The 22,187-nt window shown below is 39.1% G+C and overlaps 1 long non-coding RNA gene across 1 annotated transcript in view; it reads right to left on the reverse strand.

Annotated features, from left to right (window-relative positions):
• The window catches only part of LOC118764221, a 25,452-nt gene extending 3,820 nt beyond the window's left edge, over positions 1–21,632 (reverse strand). Inside the window, exons 1-2 of the long non-coding RNA XR_005000015.1 lie at positions 21,615–21,632; positions 14,754–14,764 (exon numbers count right to left, since the gene is read on the reverse strand). This is a non-coding gene — a long non-coding RNA (uncharacterized LOC118764221). The remainder of the gene's footprint in view (positions 1–14,753; positions 14,765–21,614) is intronic.
• Positions 21,633–22,187: the final 555 nt, after the last annotated feature.

Genomic DNA, 22,187 nt, shown 5'->3' on the forward strand with positions numbered 1-22,187 from the left:
GACGTCCTGCAAAACCAAGTGGAACAAAATCCCATCGTAACTGTTGAGTAACTAGCAGAGAGACTTGGATTTAGTCATTCAACCATTCATCGGCACCAGCGCCCGAAGAAAAACGACCATGTTTGGTTTCAAGACGAAGGGGGATCTTCTACCAGGATAATACGCGGTCGCATACAGCGAGGATGATATTCCAAAGGCTGGAGCAGTTTCAATGGGAAACGATGCCCCACCCACCATATTCACCGGACATTGCCGCCCCATCTGATTATCATTCATTCACAGTCTCCAAAATCATTTGGACGGAAAATATAAGAATTCTGTAGACGAGGTCAGAACAGTAGTGGAGGAGTATTCCACAAACTACATGTCTCAAGATCACAGTCCTTATCTCTGGGATGATTACAGTGCAGTCCGTAGTATCCGTGTGTATCGGGGTGATCATCTTCAGGGATTCATTTCTTCAGGCGATATCACACTAATGGATGTACAACAGAGTCAGCATCATTATAAAGTGGCTGGCAAAATGGAGTAGGAGCTTTATTTGCATATTCAATACGTTTTTCCCCGTAAACAAATTTACAGGTATATGTGTGTGTGTGTGTAAATTTTATATATACACATTAACGAATCGCTAAATCATCCAATTATTTGGATGACGGAAACATAAATACTAATAGCGAGGCGAGTCCGGAAAGAGTTGAACAATCGAGCAGTCTTAACTGATGAGGCAACAGAAATTGCCGAAACTGACTCGTAAGTATTAAGAATTCTCGATTTGCACTTTTCGGACGATTATGGTCCCTGTTAGAGTATATGTTTACGTTCATCTGTGTTAACTAGAGCGGTTTAGCTCTTATTTTTTTAGCAATGTAGGTGTTTTCTAACACCCTAGTTACATTTAGTGACATTCGAAATTCTAATTTTTGGTGAAACATTGCAAACTGCTGTTTATATTAATTACATACACATAAAAAAATCTCTCTAAGAGATGATCGTAGTAGTTGTACAAGCAAGTAACGTTCGTAGCCACGTCAACATGGCTGTTCTGTTCGAGCGGAATTTACTGCGATTTTTTAACTCCAAGAGGACAGCTACACCCGATATATTACGAGAAGGGGAATGAACCCCTACCACCCTATAACGACGTGACCAACATACCAGTCTGGTTTCGGGCTATTTCTGCTTCTCTTCATAACTGTACACTTCGTCTGCAAGAGAAGGCACCTCTGCTCGCAATATATGTAAATTCAAGTGACATATGTTGCAAAATCACCGTACAAATTCCTAAGTGGGTACAAAACTGGAGTGAAGAAAATTCATATAGAATTTAAAAAATGGTTTCTAGTTGAGAATATTTGGGCCTCTATTGGTCATTTCAAGTTTCGTCGACATATATGCGTAAGGCGGCGAGCTGACAGAAACGTTAGCACGCCGGGCGAAATTCTTGGCGTTATTTCGTCTGTCTTTACGATCTGAGTTCAAATTCCGTCGAGGTCAACTTCGTCTTTCATCCTTTCGGGGTCGATAGATTAAGTACCAGTTGTGTACTAGGGTCGATGTAATCGACTGGCCCCCTTCTCCAAAATTTCGGGCTTTGTACCTAGAGTGGAAGAAAAAAAAGGATATATATGCGTGAGTATCTGTATGTACCTCCGTGTGTGTGTATGTGTGTGTGTGTGTGTGTGTGCGCGTGCGTTTGCGTGTGTGTGTGTGTGTGTGTGTGTGTGTGTGTGTGTGAGATAAATTCATTTCCGCTTGAGTATGCTGGAAAAACGTACTTATGATATATTTTATGAATTTTACCGTCACCTTGACTTTTCTTTTAGTATTGTAACAACTTGTCACTTGTTGGTAAGGCTGACCCGTAGAGCACATATAGAGCTCTCGCAGACAGCTTTACTGTGAAAGTTGGTTTAAAATGATACGTCTTCAGTGATGTTGTGTCGGAAATCAAGCGGAGAGAAATAGGATGGCGAGATATTTTTATCTGAGTAAAGCATGTTATCTGTCGTTAAATTTGTTGGTTATTCGGTTTACCTTGTATATGAAAGCACATACATAAGGATGTCATCAGTAAATTTGAAGAACAAAGCGCAGGAATAACAGTTCTGGACCATATATGCATCGGCTTGTCAACCGACAGACTTGAACCCATAGGTCGTCTGGGTATTTGATTATATCTGGATTCTCCAAGATTAATAGTACTGCTCACTTAAATAGTCAGAAGTTGGTTTGAGGATGTGAGGTAAATTCTCTTTAGGCTAAAGGTAAATCTGTTGTCGTAGGTTAATATTATTCAGACAGCTTATGACATCATTGGATCTGTCGTAAAGGACGAAAATTTTAGACATAAATCAGGATATTTTCAGTGCAAGAGACAATGTGTTTAATTTTACCCTGTTTTGGAGATTGCGCGTTTAAATGAACTAGTAGAAGGCAAGTTGTTTGCTATTTCTAGTGATTAAATGTTATGCGATTTTACTGAAGAATTCTCCATGATTTTAAAACTTCCTTCAAAGGGTACCCTAATTTCCTGTCTGGCAAGCGGTATCGTCGGTGACTTTTTAATAAAGAAATTTTGCGTTTGTTTTCACTGAAGCAGTGAACCTACATTATAGTTGCTTTTTAAAATGTATTAATATTATGTTTGTACACGTGTGTTTATGTGTGTGTAAAAATTAAGTACCGTTAACTTTTGAATTCTTCACATCGCATTCTTCACCTGCACAACTTTGCTTGCTTGCGCACATATACACATCCACTCACTCACACACACACACACCACCACACACACACACACACACACACACACAACACACACACACACACACACACACACACACACACCACACACACTCATACACACACTGTACATGTTTTGCAATTTAAAAATATGCTCATACATTTTCCATATTTTTATCACTCAAAATAGCAGATGCAATAGTTGGCACGCTATAGTCACTATTATGCTGACATCTGCTATTGTTTGTTAACAATGTATTTGCAGGGTAGAGCAATAGTTCTCACAACTCATTAGCTTTTATCTAGCACTTAGCAAAGCGAACAAGTCATGTGACTGCTCGTACTGTACTTAACTGTTGCGTAGCACACTCCCGAACCCGCAACGTTCAGGACTTGTTACCTGCCTATTGTTTGAATAAATGTTCGGTTTTATCTTTGGTAGATTGGTAATTAGAAACGGGACTGAATAGACTAATTAGAGACGATGAGGGCAAGCAGATATTTCAATAATTATAGTAATAACAACAACATCAATAACAACGCGACACACAGAGACATAAAACACATACTCACGCATGCACACACACACACACGCACACACACACACACACACAACACACACACACACACACACACGGGGAGCAGCTTCCTTTTCAAAACGTTATACTGGAGAAACAGCTACATACATGTTTAGTTTTTTATTATTAAAGTTATTAAAGTGCATGTGTGTGTGTGTGGTGTGTGTGTGTGTGTGTGTGCGTGATGCACGCTGTATGTATGTATGTATGTATGTATGTATGTATGTATGTATGTATGTATGCAAGCATGTATGTATTTATATTTGTATTTCTAATTCTGAGAAAATAACATTTAACTATATATATATATGTACAGCGGTTTAAAAAGTCAGCATTTTGCGAAATTCGAAGTAACTGTCAACTGTTTTTAACACCCACAGACAAACGCAGATTCAGACTCACTGACCACACACACACACACACACGCACGCACGCACACACACACGCACATACACACATACACGCGACGGGCGGACGGCGAACGCCGAGCTAAGGCATGCGCCTTGATGTTGAGACGCTTTTGGAAACCAACTCGGGTCCGGCTTCGGTTCCGGCTTAGAGGCGTTCAGCTGTTATCGCTCAGAGGATATACTGTGAACTATGAATTGTGATTTATTGTGTTCTAAAAAATCCGACGTTTCAGACTATTGTACTGCCTTACAGTCTTTCTACAATCACCGTATTATCTTCTATATTTTTTATTACTGAAAAACGTCGATTATTCGAAACGTTAGATATTTCACCACAAACGGCATTTCAACTCATTTTTATTTTTTACCGTTTTTAATCGTCCTTGATTAGTTTATTTTGCACGTAACAGATTGGGATGAAGATAATAAGGTTCGTGACAATCAACCGTTTGATAGGAGGCTCGAATCCCGCCATTAGGTCAGACTTATGCATGCAGACAACGTAGTTATATTTATGGTTGTAAAAAATAAAAGGGTAAAGGTTTGGGATATCACATACTAAAGTTTTGAAGTGTGTATATGCATGTTTGCAAGAACGTGTGAGTGTATCTATGTAGCGCCTGTGTGTGAGTAGTGTAGCGTGGCATAGTGTAGAAGTGTGCGTGTCTGTGTGCTTCGTGATACGTATATATGAATGTGTGAGTTGTGGTGATATGTGTATGCGTGTGTGTTCTGTGTCATGTGTAAGTGTGTATGCGTTGTGTGGTTTGTTAATGTGCACGTTTTGATACGGTTTGTGTTAATGGCTGTGCGTTGTGTGATGTGTATATTTGTGTAGTATGATGTGTGTATTTGAGTGTTGTGTATTGCATATGTCTGTGTTAATACTGTGCTTGGTGTGCCCCAGGGTTTATTGTAATGTGTGCATAGTTTTGTCCATGGAGTCTCTGTGTAATGTGGTAGGTGTGTGAATGTTGTATGTGTATGTTGCTTGAGTCTGTGTGAGTGTGCGTATTATATGTGCACTGTGCATTGTGTGTGTGTGTGGAGGCGCAATGGCCCAGTGGTTAAGGCGGCGGACTCGCGGTCGTAGGATCGCGGTTTCGATTCCCAGACCAGACGTTGTGAGTGTTTATTGAGCGAAAATACCTAAAGCTCTACGAGGCTCCGGCAAGGGGTGGTGGCGAACCCTGCTGTATTCTTCCACCACAACTTTCTCTCACTCTTTCTTCCTGTTTCTGTTGTACCTGTATTTCAAAGGACCGGCCTTGTCACACTGTGTAACGCTGACTCTCCCCGAGAACTACGTTAAGGGTACACGTGTCAGTCGAGTGCTCAGCCACTTGTACGTTAATTTCACGAGCAGGCTGTTCTGTTGATTGGATCGACTGGAACCCTTGTCGTCGTAACCGACGGAGTTCCACGACGACGATTGTGTGTGTGTGTGTGTGCGTGTGTGTGTGTCTGTGTGTGTTGTGTGTGCGTGTGTGTGTATGTGTACGTGTAGCTGTAATATGGATCTTTAGTTATTACCTACTAAGTGCATGGAAACAAAATGGCTTAGTGGATAGGCAATTGGTCTATTAACTCATGGTTCATGAGTTCACTTCCGCTTCAGAAAATTATGTGATCGTTTTAGAAGAAACAAACAAAAGGCTAAATTCTACGTTACCTTAATTCAAGCCTTGCTGTTAGTTGTTTATAATTTTGGTAAAATGCAAGCAATTTTTAGCAGAGGGAAGTTGATTATATCGACCCCTGTGTTCAAAAGTATTTATTTTATCCAACCCTATAGAATGACTGATACAGTGGATCTTGGCGTGATTTGAACTCAAAAATTCTACTAAACATTTTGTCTGGCGCAGTAGTGTTTCTGCCAGCTCACCTTACACCTGGCTGTCAGTAGGTACAGGTAAAAGATCAATATGTCAGGAAATATTAGGAAGTGATAGGCTGGTGTCTTATCCTCGAGATTTTTCTTTAATCCCACGAAAATGTACCTAAAACATCGGTCCGTAAAAATTTAACCAGCACTTAAGGGCACTTGAATATATACAAGTTCAATCTGTTTGGAAATATCAATTAGTGATTGGCTAGTGTCCTCCCCTGGAAAAGCTCTGTCTATCATTTATTTTACATCAGGAGAAAATAAATAAAAATGCTTAAAATATTGACTCTGAAAAGGTTAACCTGCACCCAAGGGACTTTAATATATTTACATATATGTATATTTAAATGGAATGTATGGTATTTGGTTGATGAGAACAATCATCGAACCCGCTCAGCTAAAAAGAAAAAAAAAAGGGATCAACTAAGTCATTATAATGGTTTCAAATTTTGGTACAAGACCAGTAATTTCGGGGTTGGGGGTCAGTCGATAACATCAACTCCAGTGCCCAACTGGTACTTATTTTATCGACCCCGAGAGGATAACAAGTGAAGTCGACCTCGGCGGAATTTGAACTCAAAAGCATAAAGACAAATAAAATACCTATTTCTTTACTACCCACTAGGGGCTAAACACAGAGAGGACAAACAAACAGATTAAGTCGATTACATCGACCCCAGTGCGTAACTGGTACTTAATTTATCGACCCCGAAAGGATGAAAGGCAAAGTCGACCTCGGCGGAATTTGAACTCAGAACGTAGTGGCAGACGAAATACCTATTCCTTTACTACCCACAAGGGGCTAAACACAGAGGGGACAAACAAGGACAGACAAAGTGATTAAGTCGATTACATCGACCCCAGTGCGTAACTGGTACTTAATTTATCGACCCCGAAAGGATGAAAGGTAAAGTCGACCTCGGCGGAATTTGAACTCAGAACGTAACGGCAGACGAAATACAGCTACGCATTTCGCCCGACGTGCTAACGATTCTGCCAGCTCACCGCCTTAAGAAAATCATTATATAGAGAGAAGAATCTGTGAAGAACAATAATCTCTGGAGTTAAAAACCTACATAACAGCGGTGTAAATATTATATCTCATGTCTCAGATAACACCAGATATATCACCCTTCTCTCTCTTTTCTCATCGCCCCTCTCTCTAAATATATATCACTCCTCCCTCTGTCCCTTGTCGCTTTCATTCCCATCTGCTCATATTTTTCGATACATGCATACATATATGTACACATATATGCATATATACATACACAAACATATATATATACATAAAGATATATATATAGATAGATGTGAGCATGTATATATATATAATATATATTTTAATATATAATATATATATATATATATATATATATATATATATACACACTCACATATCACACACACGCACTCACACATACACATATATATATAATATATATATATATATATATATATATATACATATATATATATATATATATACACTCTCTCTCACAAGCACACACACACTCACAAACATACACACACACACACACACACACACACACACCACACACACACACAGACATATACATGCACGAACACACCAGTAGCTATAAAATTCACTACATGGGTATGTAATTTCATACAGTTAACAATCATAAAGCTGCCCTCATCGCTCCCTCAGATATCTGAAGGTAGAATCATTTCATCCTATTTATTTTTGTCTATTAATTGCCACCAGTATATGTCTGATGATATATTGCAGCGATGTGTAACTACATTCAGCATTGTAAGCGTGTATGTACCAACACTCACTCAACACACACACACACACACACACACACACACACACACACACACACACACACACACACACACACACACAAACTCTGTCTTAATGAATATTGTCGATAGCAAGATGGTGTTCAGAAACAGTAGAACGCAGTACACAATAATTTCTAATGCCCAAAGGCGGCGAGCTGGCAGAAACGTTAGCATGCCGGGCGAAATGCGTAGCCGCATTTCGTCCGCCGTTACGTTCTGAGTTCAAATTCCGCCGAGGTCGACTTTGCCTTTCATCCTTTTGGGGTCGATTAAATATGTACCAGTTACGCACTGGGGTCGATATAATCGGCTTAATCCGTTTGTCTGCCCTTGTTTGTCCCCTCTGCGTGTAGCCCCTTGTGGGCAGTAAAGGAATAAGGAACGTTAGTACGCCGGGTGAAATGCTTCTCGGTATTTCGTCTATTGTGTTTAGCCCCTTGTGGGTAGTAAAGAAATAGGTATTTCGTCTGCCGCTACGTTCTGAGTTCAAATTCCGCCGAGGTCGATTTTGCCTCTCATCCTTTCGGGGTCGATAAATTAAGTACCAGTTGCGTACTGGAGTCGATATAATCGACTTAATCCGTTCGTCTGTCCTTGTGTGTCCCCTCTATGTTTAACCCCTTGTGGGCAATAAAGAAATAAGAAACGTTAGCACGTCAGGCAACAAGCTTAGCGGCATCTCGTCCGTCTTTACGTTCTGAGTTCAAATTCCACCATGGTCGATTTTGCCTTTCATACTTTCGGGGGTCGATAAATTAAGTACCAGTTGCGTACTGAAATCGATCTAATCGACTGGCTTCCTCTCCAAAAATTTAGGGCCTTGTGGTTAGAGTAGAAAAGAATAATTTCAAATGCTCAGCTACATCTGCTCACTTTCTGAGATCGAGTCACGTTGAAGTCAACTTTGCTTTTCATCCATATACTGATATCGTTGTGGCACACAGTTGAGATATGTTTGATCACAGGGCTACTCTATCAGGGTTGACCTAAATTCTTTCTATTATAGGCACAAAGCCTAAAAGTTTGAGCGAGACGGCTAGTCGATTACATCAATCCCAGTTTTCAAATGGGACTTATTATATATACGAAGAAAAAATGAAAGGCAAAGTCGACCTTGGCGGTATTTGAACTCAGAACTTAAAGCCAGAAGAAATACTTATTTCTTTATTACCCACAAGGGGCTAAACACAGAAGGGACAAACAAGGACAGACATAGGTATTAAGTCGATTACATCGACCCCAGAGTGTAACTGGTACTTAATTTATCGACCCCGAGAGGATGAAAGGCAAAGTCGACCTCGGCGGAATTTGAACTTACGTTGCGCCAGACGAAATACCGCTAAGCATTTCGCCCGGCACGCTAACGTTTCTGCCAGCTCGCCGCCTTAAGCCAGAAGAAATACCGCTAAGCGCTAGCTTGTCCCTTTGATAAAAGATCTAAATAACAACAACAACAAGGTCACCGTCACCAGTAACCAGTATAACTTGTGATATTACGACCAACACCTCCATCATTTTCACAACTATAATAATGATAATAACTGCAACAACGACCACAGCAATAAGGGCAACAACACCAACAGCTATATTTATCTATTATTTGTAAAAAAGTGGGGAAAAAAAAGAACAAATTCTCCGATGTAATCTGTTTTCTTGATTTCAAGTTTCTTGTCTGTTTTCTTGGTTTCGATTTTGTCTATTGTTTTTAATCAACAAACCAGACAAGCAAACAAATAAGCAACAAAACAGATGAGCAAACCGTTATTGTATGGTTAATTATTGCACTTAGTCATCTCTGCTGCTGGTTCTGCAACGCTAGCAACTAACGAAACAGATATATTACAGCATCAGTAATTATATAATCATAATAGCATTCTCTCTTTTTCAGACAACTATTGTATAGGTTAGTACGCTATGTACATGTATTCAACTATTTCAACCGTTTGAAACAAACGCAGCCGCCATATTGAAGCGTAATACATAATTCTAACAATAGAGAATGATAGCTCTTTTTTCTATTATTTTTTTATTTCGTTTCTTTTTTCCATTTTTTTCTTTTTAGCCTTCCATTTTTCTTCCAAGAAGTTCAAAAGAAGAAAGCACTGAGAGATTTTTAAAATTCTAATGCTATCTAAGTTACAATTCACTTGGTTCTGGATAAGACATTTATCGCAACTTCCACACTCAAACATACCACCTAGCTACATTCATAATAATATACTTCTTATATCTTTTATCATGTGATATCTTTTACTCGCTGCAGTAATTACACTGCGGTCATACTAGGTCACGACCTTGAAGGGATTATTCAAACAAGTCGACACCAATACATTTTTTTGTTTTTTACGGGGACATACACAAATCAAAACTTCTTGTCTCACAGCGATAGTTGAACAAACATATTACAAACACAAAAACGCACACATATATACACACACAAACATACATACAAACATACATACATATATATATGTATATACATGTAAGTACATATGTATATATATATATATATACATATGTATGTATGTGTGTATATATATATATGTATGTATGTATGTATGTATGTATGTATGTATGTATGTATGTATGTATGTATGTATTTATATATAATACAAAATTGGACGCAAAACATCCGGGGACAACTAGGTGATACAAAAAGGGACAACAAAACATCCAGATAGGCGATACAACAAAACACTCGAAGCTTTCTATCCTCAGTCAAGAACCGGATCATCCTCGCAATATATATATATATATATATATATATATATATTTATATATTTATATATTATTTATATATATACATACATACAATGACCTTCTTTCACTTTCTCTCCACCAATTCCTCTTACAATGCTTTAATCGGTCCGAGGCTATAGTAAAAGACACTTTCCCAAGGTACCACGCGATATAAATGAATCCGGAGTCATGATTGGGAAGCAAATTTCTTACCACACAGCCACAATATAGATGGATAGATAGATAGATAGATAGATAGATAGATAGATAGATAGATAGATATATAGATAGATGGATAATAGATAGATAGATAGATAGATAGATAGATAGATAGATAGATAGATAGATAGATAGATAGATAGATAGATAGAGAGTGAGAGAGAGAGAGAGAGAGAGAGAGAGAGAGAGAGCGAGGTGTAACACTATATGTACGTAATGCAAGTTTTAAGTGACAAAATTGATGCGTGACAAACTAAAATTGAACATTTTTTTAATCCTTTCTCCTCTCTGCTTATTTGTTTACATTTGTCCAAATATTTACTAACATTAAAAGAAAAAAAATTCTATTATATTACTGATGTAAGTATATATTAGTGTATAGTTCAAAGTATCGAACACACACTGACTGTTTCTTGCGTCATCTATTAAATATTTGACTACGTGTCCCGCGAAAGAAGCCCTTTTATAAACAGGAGAAACCGGATTTTAAGAGTGTGCACATTTGTGTGTGTGGCTGGAGGTGTGAGTGTGTGTGTTTGTGCGTGTGTCTTTGTGTTTCAGTTTGTCCTGCACCACTGCTTTGAGACCAGTGTTGGTCTGTTTACGTCCTCGTAACTTAGCTGTTCAGCGAAAGAACTTGGTAGAACTACCAGGCTTAACAATATGTTCTATTTGCTCATCGAAGTCCTTTAAGGCGTTGCCCTAGCATGACTACAGCCCAACGACTGAAACAATTAAAAAATAAGATAATATATATTGTTATATAATATATATATATATATATATATATATATATATATATAATATAATATATATATATATATATTATTAGAGAGAGAGAGAGAGAGAGAGAGATGAGAGCGAGAGAGAGAGAGAGAGAGATATAATACATACATACATACATACATACATACATACATACATACATACATACATGCATTCTTTTCTACTCCAGACACAAGGTCCGAAATTTTGCGGGAGGGCGCCAGTCGCTTAGATCGACTCCAGTACGCAACTGGTACATAATTTATCGACCTCGAAAGGATGAAAGGCAAAGTCGACCTCGACGAGATTTAAACTCAGAATGTAAAGACAGACGAAATGCTGATACAAGTTTTTGGCTATTAAATTAATGCATAAATAAATAGTCCTTATCTGTTTATTTGCTAACACTTACTTACAGAAAAAATTACATTTTAATGTAAGTATATAATTAGTGTACTGTTCAAAATATCGAACGGACACTTACAGTTTCGTGCGTCGTCTATTGAATATTTGGCTACGTGTCTCGTGAAAGAAGCGCTTATATAAACAGGGGATATCGGATTTTAAGTGGTGTGTGTGAGGGCGGGGACGTCTGCGTGTGTCTTCGTGTTTGTTCCACACCACTGCTTTGAGACCAGTGTTGATTGGTTTATGTCCTCGTAACTTAGCTATTCAGCTAAAGACACTGACAGAATAAGCACCAGACTTTAAAATATATACTAGGCTCGATTTGCATGACGAAGTCCTTCAAGGCGGTACCACAGCATGACTGCTGAACAATGACTAATGCAACTAAAAAATAAATTTCAAAAAATGAATGTTCCTTCTCGAGAAATGCCAGGCTTATAAGGGCCGGTTTCCCGGTTTCAGTGGCGTAAAAATTCCCCATCTGGACGGGACGCCGGTCCGTCGCAGGATTACTCATTTTTGCCAGCTGGAGCAATGTGAAATGAAGTGTTTTGCCTTAGAACACAACGCGTCGCCCGGTCCAGGAATCGAAACCACAACCTTACGATCATGAGTTCAACACCCTAACCACTAAGCTACGCGCCTCCACAACTAAAAAGTAAAAGATAACATACACACACACACAGATATATATATATCAAGAACAATCTTACTTAGAAAGGGATGCGTGCGTTCCGTCATATAATATATTAATAAATAAAACATATGCATATATATATACATATATGTATGTACCTACATCTACATGTATATATACACGCATATATGAGTACAGGACACCAAAAAAACGTCGAACACAATGAGAAACGAAAACATAGACACAAACCCAAGGAACTGGACATTTTTCTTAAACAACAAAAAAATATAGAGTACAGGACAAATAACACAAGGAAAAAAAACCTTCTTCAGTCGCCATGGTTTCATCTACTCTACGTTTCGAAGGTGAAGGCGAGACATATCTTCGATAGAAACTTTCCTTCCTGCGAAAAGCAAATCATATAAAATTTGAGATCTTTTTGCAGAGGGGTAAAAATGGTAACAAAAACAGGACAGTAACGACAGTACAAAATATAAGCAGTAAAAGACAGGACAAGGAAAATAACAAGACAAGAAGAGCTGTTGAACCGAACGAAAAAAAGTATTACGAACGCTATTTCTGTGGACGGCGAAGGGAGCAAAGAAAATTGCCGTCCACACCTCAAGAAGGTCAGGCGAGAAAGAAGGTGGCAAGGCTCTCGTCGCGGGTTAACGGCGGGAGGGAGGAGGAGGAGTAAAAGAAAGGGAGAGAAGAAAGGGGAATGGTTGTGAGGAAACCAGAAAGAATGAAGAATGAGAGAGAGGGAGAGAGAGACCACTGAACTTCCTTCGCACACAAAACCGAGTTACGTGCGTAAGCTAAATGGTGACAGAGTCTCTTGGCGCAGCGTTGTGAAATACATCTGTGTTGCAGCTGCTTGGAGTTGACTCAAAGGAGGAAAAAAGAATTAACCGCCGTTCTTCTTCTTCTTCTTCTTCTTCTTCTTCTTCTTCTTCTTCTTCTTCTTCTTCTTCTTCTTTTTCTTCTTCTTCTTCTTCTCCTCTTCCTTCTTCTTCTTCTCCTCCTCCTCCTCCTCCTTCTTCTTCTTCTTTTTATTCTTCTTCTCCTTCATCTCCTCCTCTTTCTACTTCTACTTCTTCTTCTTCTTCTTTTTGTTTTTCTTCTTTTTGTTGTTGTTGTTGTTGTTGTTCTTCTTCTTCTTCTTCTTCTCCTCCTCCTTCTTCTTCTTCTTTTCTTCTTCTTCTTCTTCCCTTCTCCTCCTTCTTTTTGTTCTTCTTCTCCTCCTTCTTCTTCTTCTTCTTCATTCTTCTTCCTTCCTTCTTCTTCTCTTCTTATTTCTTCTTTGTCTCTTCTTCTTCTTCTTCTCTCCTCCTCCTCCTCTTCTTCTCTACTCCTCTCTCTTATTCTCCTCTTATTCTTTTTCTTCTTCTTCTTCTTTTCTTCTTCCTTCTTTCCTTTCTTTCTTCTTTCACCTCACACCTCTCCTTTCTCTTAGGAGGAAAGCAAGGGACTGTCAGTTCTCAAACTTAAAGAACGACAGACACCGTCAGGCTTAAAATGCTCTGGGCATGTCGTATATCACGGTTACGTCTGTACAGCATCTGGATTTGTTGGCCCAATGACGGGATCTTGAAAATGATATCAACATCTACAGGGAAGGCCATATTTCTTAGACGTCTGATCGTTACAATAAATCATATTTCGCAAATTATTCCTTCATAACTTGTGCATAAGAAGTTTACTTAAAAGCACCATGTAAATAATAGCCATAGCGAAATCTAAAACAGTTCTAAAGCGTTTTAAGGCAGTGGTTCCCAAAGTAGTGGCACTGTCCCCTTGAGGGTGGCGATAAGATCCATAGGGGAGTTGAAGAAAAGTGGGGTGATAATGGGGTAAATTTAACTTTCCTTCCCGAGTCATGCTGACTCATAAGGGTCGGTTTCCCGGTCAGCATTGCGTAGAATTACCCCACTTAGACGGAAAGCCGGTCCGTTGCAGGGTTACTCATTTTTGTCAGCAGGGTGGACTGGGGCAACGTGAAATGAAGTGTTTTGCTCAAGAACGCAACGCGTCGCACGGTCCAGGAATCGAAACCACAATCTTACGATCAGGACTCTAACACCCAAACCACAAGGCTTGGAATGGGAAAAAAGGTGGCGATGGATATAGAAGAAATTCCAAATAATAGGTTAATTACTCTCTTTACTCTTTCACTTGTTTCAGTCATTTGACCGTGGCCATGCTGGAGCACCACCTTTAGTCGAGCAAAAGACCCCAGGACTTATTCTTTGTAAGCCAAGTACTTATTCTTATTTCTTTACTGCCCACAAGGCGCTACATACAGAGGGGACAAACAAGGACAGACAAATGGATTAAGTCGATTATATCGACCCCAGTGCGTACTTATTTAATCGACCCCGAAAGGATAAAAAACAAAGTCGACCTCGGCGGAATTTGAACTCAGAACGTAGCGGCAGACGAAATACCGCAAAGCATTTCACCCGGCATGCTAACATTTCTGCCAGTTCGTCGCCTAGTACTTATTCTATCGGTCTGTTTTGTTGAACCGCTAAGTTATGGGGATGAAAACACACCAGCCTCGGTTCTCAAGCGATGTTGGGGGAACAAACACAGACGCACAAACATATACACACACATACATAAATATACATATGTACGACGGGCTTCTTTCAGTTTCCGTCTACCAAATCCACTCACAAGGCTTTGGTCGTCCCGAGGCTATAGTAGAAGACACTTGGCCAAGGTGCCACGCAGTGGGACTGAACCTGGAACCATGTGGTTGGTAAGCAAGCTACTTACCACACAGCCACTCCTACGCCTATGTTAAGTTTTATTAATTATTAGGTTATAATTAAGTTGTTTTGAATTTGGTGCAGAAAATGGGTAATATTGGTGGTGATGAGTGGGTAGGAGGGCGCCAGGAATGTGTCTCGTGTGCCAAGGAGGTACAGCCTGAAAAAGGTTGGGAATCACTATTTTAAAGTTATGTTCGAAAATTTCGACAGCCATGTTCGAATTGGTCGCTGGCTATATGATATTTAATCTGCATACATCCTAAAATGCAATTCGTACTAATAGGCATTCCTATGGTTTTATAGCCTTAGTTAAGCAACCATATACACAGAAAAAGATGTCAAAAAAAAAAGCAACAACAAAAATCATCGCCGGTAAGTGCGCGCTTGTGCGTGCGCGCGTGTGTGTGTGTGTGTGTATGTAGGGGCATATGTGTATGCGCGTATGTGAGTGTGCTTATGTGCACGTTGTTGAAAGATGAAAGTTATACAGGATTCCTTTCAAAGACAAGTAACACATGATTAGAGAGATATATGATATTCTTATTTGAAAGCAACAGGCATGGAAGGTAGATATTATCAATAAGAAGTTATGGTGAGGAAGTATAAGTAGATGGTGTTACAAGGTACACAAAGTTATACAACATAGAGTCGAAACCGAAGGATTTATAATCAGATGTCCATTTGTCACAGTAGCAACCTCGTAAATTGAATATAAAGTTAGAGCAACGCAGCGAGCTGGCAGAAACGTTAGCATGTCGGGCGAACTTCTTATTTCGTCTGCCGTTACTTTCTGAGTTCAAATTCCGCAGACGAAATACTTATTTCTTTACTACCCACAAGGGGCTGAACACAGAGGAGACAAACAAGGACAGACAGACGGATTAAGTCGATTATATCGATCTCAGTGCGTAACTGGAACTTAATTTATCGACTCCGAAAGGATGAAAGGCAAAGTCAACCTCGGCGGAATTTGAACTCAAAACGTAGCGACAGACGAAATACCTATTTCTTTACTACCCACAAGGAACTAAACACAGAGAGGTCAAAGAAGGACAGACAAACGGATTAAGTCGATTATATCGATCTCAGTGCGTAACTGGAACTTAATTTATCGACTCCGAAAGGATGAAAGGCAAAGTCAACCTCGGCGGAATTTGAACTCAAAACGTAGCGACAGACGAAATACCTATTTCTTTACTACCCACAAGGAACTAAACACAGAGAGGTCAAAGAAGGACAGACAAACGGATTAAGTCGATTATATCGACCCAGTGCGTAACTGGAATTTAATATATCGACCCCGAAAGGATGAAAGGCAAAGTCAACCTCGGCGGAATTTGAACTCAGAACGTAACGGCAGACGAAATACCGCTAAGCATTTCGCCCGGCATGCTTAACCTTTCTGCCAGCTTCATCCCCTAAGCCTTCTTAGATATTAAAAAAAAAAAAATGATGCAGCTTAATCATATATATGTAAGACCATGCTATGGGATCGTCCATGGATTTGAAAGCAAAAGTACATAGCTGCTGAAATCCTACCCAGCCACTCGTTAAATGCTATGCTTGATAATGAAATACCAGTTAAACTGAATTTAAGGTTTCAAATATACAACTTGCGGTATGTGCGCGCGTGTATAATTACAAACATATATACATACACACAAACACACGCATAAACACACACTCACATACATACACGTATACACACATACATACACGTATACACATATACTGCGTTTGTTATACATTCACATATACTGTGTCTGTTATATATTCACATATACTGTGTCTGTTATATATACACATATTCTGTGTTTGTTATATATATATATATATATATATATATATATATATACATGCATACGTATACACACACATATACATATATTGCACATGTACGGGTGTATATTGAGTGTGTGTATATGTGCGTATGTATGTGTGTGTATGTGTGAACTTGAATGGGTGCACATAGTCGCACACGGGCACGTGCACACATATCGAGGAAAATATTAAAAATAGGTGGATTTAAATATAGGTACACCTCAAAATAGACTCACAAACACACACCTTCTGTATCTCCCTTTCTCTCTGCCTCCCCCACACACATATACACACTCACACACACACACACACACATACACACGCATGTACTTGCTAAGTTATAGAATAGAAGTACATATGGAATATTTTTCCCGGAACAAACAAAACCAACTGGTGAATCGTATTTGATGAGTGCTGAAAGAAGAACCGATATATATATATACATACTAACACACGCACGCACACACACACACACACACACACCACACACACACACACACACACACACACACGTTTGCACGCACGCACGAACACGAGCGCACAAACCCTCCATGCAAATTCTCAAATCACATAGACTAATAGGGAGAAAACGGGAGGAGAGAGAGAGTGAGAAGTATAACGTTAATGTTTGGATGAAATCCCAGAATTCCATATTCACGCGTCATCGAGCGAGAAACAGGCGTACGAAGATGGCACGGTGCGCTTCATAAAACTCGTGATTGAAGCCATTACGATAGAGCTGGCATCCCATCATCCGAGTGATTAACGCAGTTGAAGGAAACGGTGTTCAACGAAAACTTGACACCACTCTTAGCAAAGGTTTAGGATTTTCCTAGATTTTTCCGCCTATATTTAACACCGGAGTGGATATGAGATTGCTTAAGGATAGTTTTCATTTCGTGAATATATGTGCGTATATTCGTGTGTGTGTGTGTGTGTGTGTGTGTGTGTGTGGTGTGTGTGTGTGTGTGTGTGTGTGTGCGTGCGTTTGCGCGCGCGCGCGAGCCTGTTCGTATACATATGTACTGTTATGGGTGTATATATTTTTATATACATTTAAATTTGTGCATAAGAATGTATTTATGTGAGCTCCTATCTACGTGTGTATGTACATTTGTGTGTGTGTATATATATATATATATATATATATATATATATATATATACACATATATATAAATTCTTCTATTGGTTGTGAGTAAAATGTAAAGCTCTTTCTCGAGTCATGCCGACACGTAAGGGCCGGTTTGCCAGTTTCCATGTCGTATACATTCCCCACCTCGATGGGACGCCAGTCCGTTGCAGGATTACTCATTTTTGCCAGCTGAATGAACTGAAGCAACGTGAAATAAAGTGGTTTTCTTTAGAACACAGTGCGTCGCCCGGTCCAGGAATCGAAACCACAATCTTACGATCATGAATCCAATACCCCCCAATTCCCAAGCTATGGGCCTTCTCTTATAGGTTATATGAAACGATTAAAAGAATTACCGGGAGGAAATTCAACCAAAGCTGAACCACGTCGCAACTAAACAATCTCGACAGCATGCATATTTCGTTGCTCAGAAAATAGCTGTTATCGATGGTCTGATTTCTGTAATGTCAATCGATTTTGTGAAGGTGTCTAAAAGCAGCCAAAAGCCGGGTTTTGGTTCAGAAGAAAACTATAAAATATAGCCAAATCATCGTAGCCGTCACTAATAATATCGCTTAACCTTTCAGCGGCGAGTATCAATTGATGTCTGCGAAAATTTTAAAAGGATACCATCGTCATCAATCGATGCTCGAGTATCTTACTTTGTTAAATGCGCCTAAGCGTGAGCGGCCCTTATCGATGGGAGAAATCAAGACACGGCTTTCGAAACGATTTATTGAAAGAGCTAGTATTGACCGCAATTTCACCCAGAACATGTGAGGGGGTTGTTGCTTGGTGTATATATAGGTTTCTATAAATACATGTGCACTTACGTAATTACACAAATCCAGTGTTCATATAAGTACGTACATACGCATTAAACGTAATATAAAATAACGCTTAAAATACTATACTTAGTATGTATGTATCTACGTATGTACGAGATTTTTTATATGTACGTACTCAAACAGAAAACATTGAAAACATATATACCACAGCAAAGATCGCAACATTTCTTACAGAGATCTCTTTAAATCTTATGTTTCGCAGGAAAATAAAATCACCAGTTATCTTCCACAAACAGCTTTTCATCTAGGAACATTTTATTTTGCTTTTTCATATTGCCAACTTATAGTTGGTCTTTTCTTCCCCTGTAGCTGTTATTGCTTGAGCATTCTCGATAGTAAAATTGTACACAGCTTTCTGTTTCTTTTCTCAAATAAAATTAAGACTGTGCATATACACACATACATACATCCATACATATATATATATATACGAGCAAAACGCCCCCGTCCAATGGACGGTGCTGAGTTGTCAAACATTTAAACCAAATTTTATCAAAACAACTTGTCCGACCGTCCCATAGGTTTCCCCTTTGAGAAACACTGATTTAACCTAAATTTGAGAACCAGCAAAAGAAAACGATTTTATTCACACAAATATGCAACCGAAGAGTTTAAAGTACCAGTAATGATAAGGCTGTTGACTGGGAGAACACAAATATGGTTTAAACAGCAAGCTTGGCAGGAAAGAAACGTGCCTTTAAGCAGTACAAAAACAACAAAAAATGGAAGGTGCAGTAATGTACAGGTTGACGGAAGAAAAGCAGGACAAAAACGACTTTATCGATCATATTCTCACCTGGAATCGATTTTTGTAATGTTTTCAAGACTTATACACGCCCTGATACCGTCGGTATCTACATGTGAAATCTGAGCGCAATCGGATGGAGGATGCCCGAGATCCGAGAAGACACACAGAACGGATTTTATATAAGAGATAAGTTTGTGTGTGTGAGCGCACGCGCGTGTATGTGCGTGATGATTAGTGGACTGGCAGAATATGACTTGCAGTATTTTTTCTGTCCCTTTACTTTCCGAGTTCAAATCTCACCGAGATCAACTTTGTTTTTAACCCTATTGGATCGATAAAATAAAATACCAGTCAAGTACTGGGGTTGATGGTATCGATTAATCCTTTCCTCACAAAATTGGGTGTAGATTAGCAAAACTGTTAAATCGGTGGGTAAACAGCCTACGTAGTCACTCTTCTGTATGTTCGTATGTCCATACATCTCGAGAATTTATTCACGCTCTTCACCCATGCACGTATATTATGTATGTTATGTTATGTCAAGTTATATATGTATGTAAGGCGGCTAGCTGGCAGAAACGTTAGCACGCCGGGCGAAATGCGTAGCCGTATTTCGTCTGCCGCTACGTTCTGAGTTCAAATTCCGCCGAGGTCGACTTTGCCTTTCATCCTTTCAGGTCGATAAATTAAGTACCAGTTACGCACTGGGGTCGATATAATCGATTTAATCCGTTTGTCTGTCCTTGTTTATCCCCTCTGTGTTTAGCCCCTTGTAGGCAGTAAAGAAATATATATATGTATGTATGTAAGTATGTTTGTATGTATGTATGTATGCATGTATGTACGTCCGTACATATGTGCGTATGTGAATGTGCATTTCTATATGTATGTGTGTGTCTGTGTGCCTCCGTGCGTACAGTCTGTAAACCAAAGGAAGCTAATTCCTAGACTTCAACTAATTACGAGCTACTTGTTGCGTTTAACCCTTGGTATTTCCTGACCGAGTTGTTCTCTGATCAAAGGTACTCCAGTAACGATCATTCCATCATTTTTTTTTCCAGGTACTGTATATTCAGAACCATATCATTATCCGATGTGTTCCTCCAAATTTTGAGAACAGCAAGTGTTATTCGAGTTAGCAGTTCCATTAATAGACAAAACATCCGTATAGTTATCTATTTACAAGACAAACTAAACGTCCAGGTAGTCTAAAATTTAAGACTTACTTGCAACCCGTTGGCCTGTGATGTCTCTTTATACAATTGAGCAGGAAGAATACAACGATGACTCAATTCATTTGAATAATCCATGGAGACAACGGAGATGTGGTGACGTGGAGATACCAACCATAGGAGTCTTCTGCTCCAGCATTTTTCAGTTTCAGTGCATAGTTCTTTCGTTTCATAGATGTGGTTACAATATACTCCAAACGATGGTATTTCTTCTTCCAATATAACCTCGCCATTTGGCGGGGATCTGGGAAGAGTTCTGATTTTGAGATTAAAAAAAAAATAGTATAAAAAGAAGGAACCCTAGCATTTAGCTGATGCTTTATTTATCGATAGTGTAAGACTGAAAAAAAAATAATTAGTTAACCTCGGCAGAATTTGAACTCAGCACTTAAAAAGACAATGGGTTAACTGTAAAGTATTTTCGCCAGATGCTCAAAAAACTCAGCCAGACGACCGATTACAGATGTCAGAAAAATACAACTGCTTAATTAATTCGGCCATTCTAAATTAATAATAATCCTTTGGGAGCCTTTAGGTTTACATAGCTCGTGTGTTGTTGCTCTTTGTCTTCTCCTCCCTCTAATTACCCTTCACTTGTGTTGATCTTCACCCTTTTTTCCTAGTTTGAGATAAACGCTATATCTACCTTTCTCTTTCCAATTCTTGGTTTCTTCCTTTGTACGCCTTACACCTCAGACATGTGGCTTACTCACACTACCTCTTTCTCGAATTGTTCCCCCCCTCTCTCTCTCTCTCTCTCCTATAAAAGCTCCTTCTATAAAATTAATTACTTTACTCTGCTATGTATTGAGTACCTTATTTACTGTGGTTAACCCCGACTCAACCCGGGACCTACATATATATATATATATATATATATATATATATATATATATATATATATATATATATATATATATATGTATATATATATATATACATATATATACACACACACACACATATACATATATCATTCCCTCATTTTATTGCTTCACCATTACTGGCCTACACTTACTTCTTCTGTGCCCACCTCTCTCTCTCTCTCTCTCTCTCTTTCTTTCTTTCACTTACTCACTCTCTTCCTCGCTCACAGACGAAGGAGACGATTGATTCATAAACGTGAGAGTCTTCACTCTTTATATCAGTTAAACATATCGAACTTTTCTATGAACTGATTGCTGCGCTGCCGACATAAGATAATCACCAAGTTTCCTCAGATATCAGATTTAACCCTTCCATCTGCCTTTCTAGAAAACTGGAACAGAAGGAACCGACTCGTATCTTACAAAGCAGCAGCTGAGTTTTCGGTCGCAGAGAAAGGTTCAGAACGAGGTTTGTAGCGAAGTAAAAAGGGGTGAGTAAAGCTGTAGGGACCACGATGTAAAGGTACGAGCTGAATTTGGAAGGGAGGAAGAATAAAATAAAC

The sequence above is a fragment of the Octopus sinensis genome, linkage group LG7 (genome assembly GCF_006345805.1).
Source record: "Octopus sinensis linkage group LG7, ASM634580v1, whole genome shotgun sequence".
NCBI lineage: Eukaryota > Metazoa > Mollusca > Cephalopoda > Octopoda > Octopodidae > Octopus > Octopus sinensis.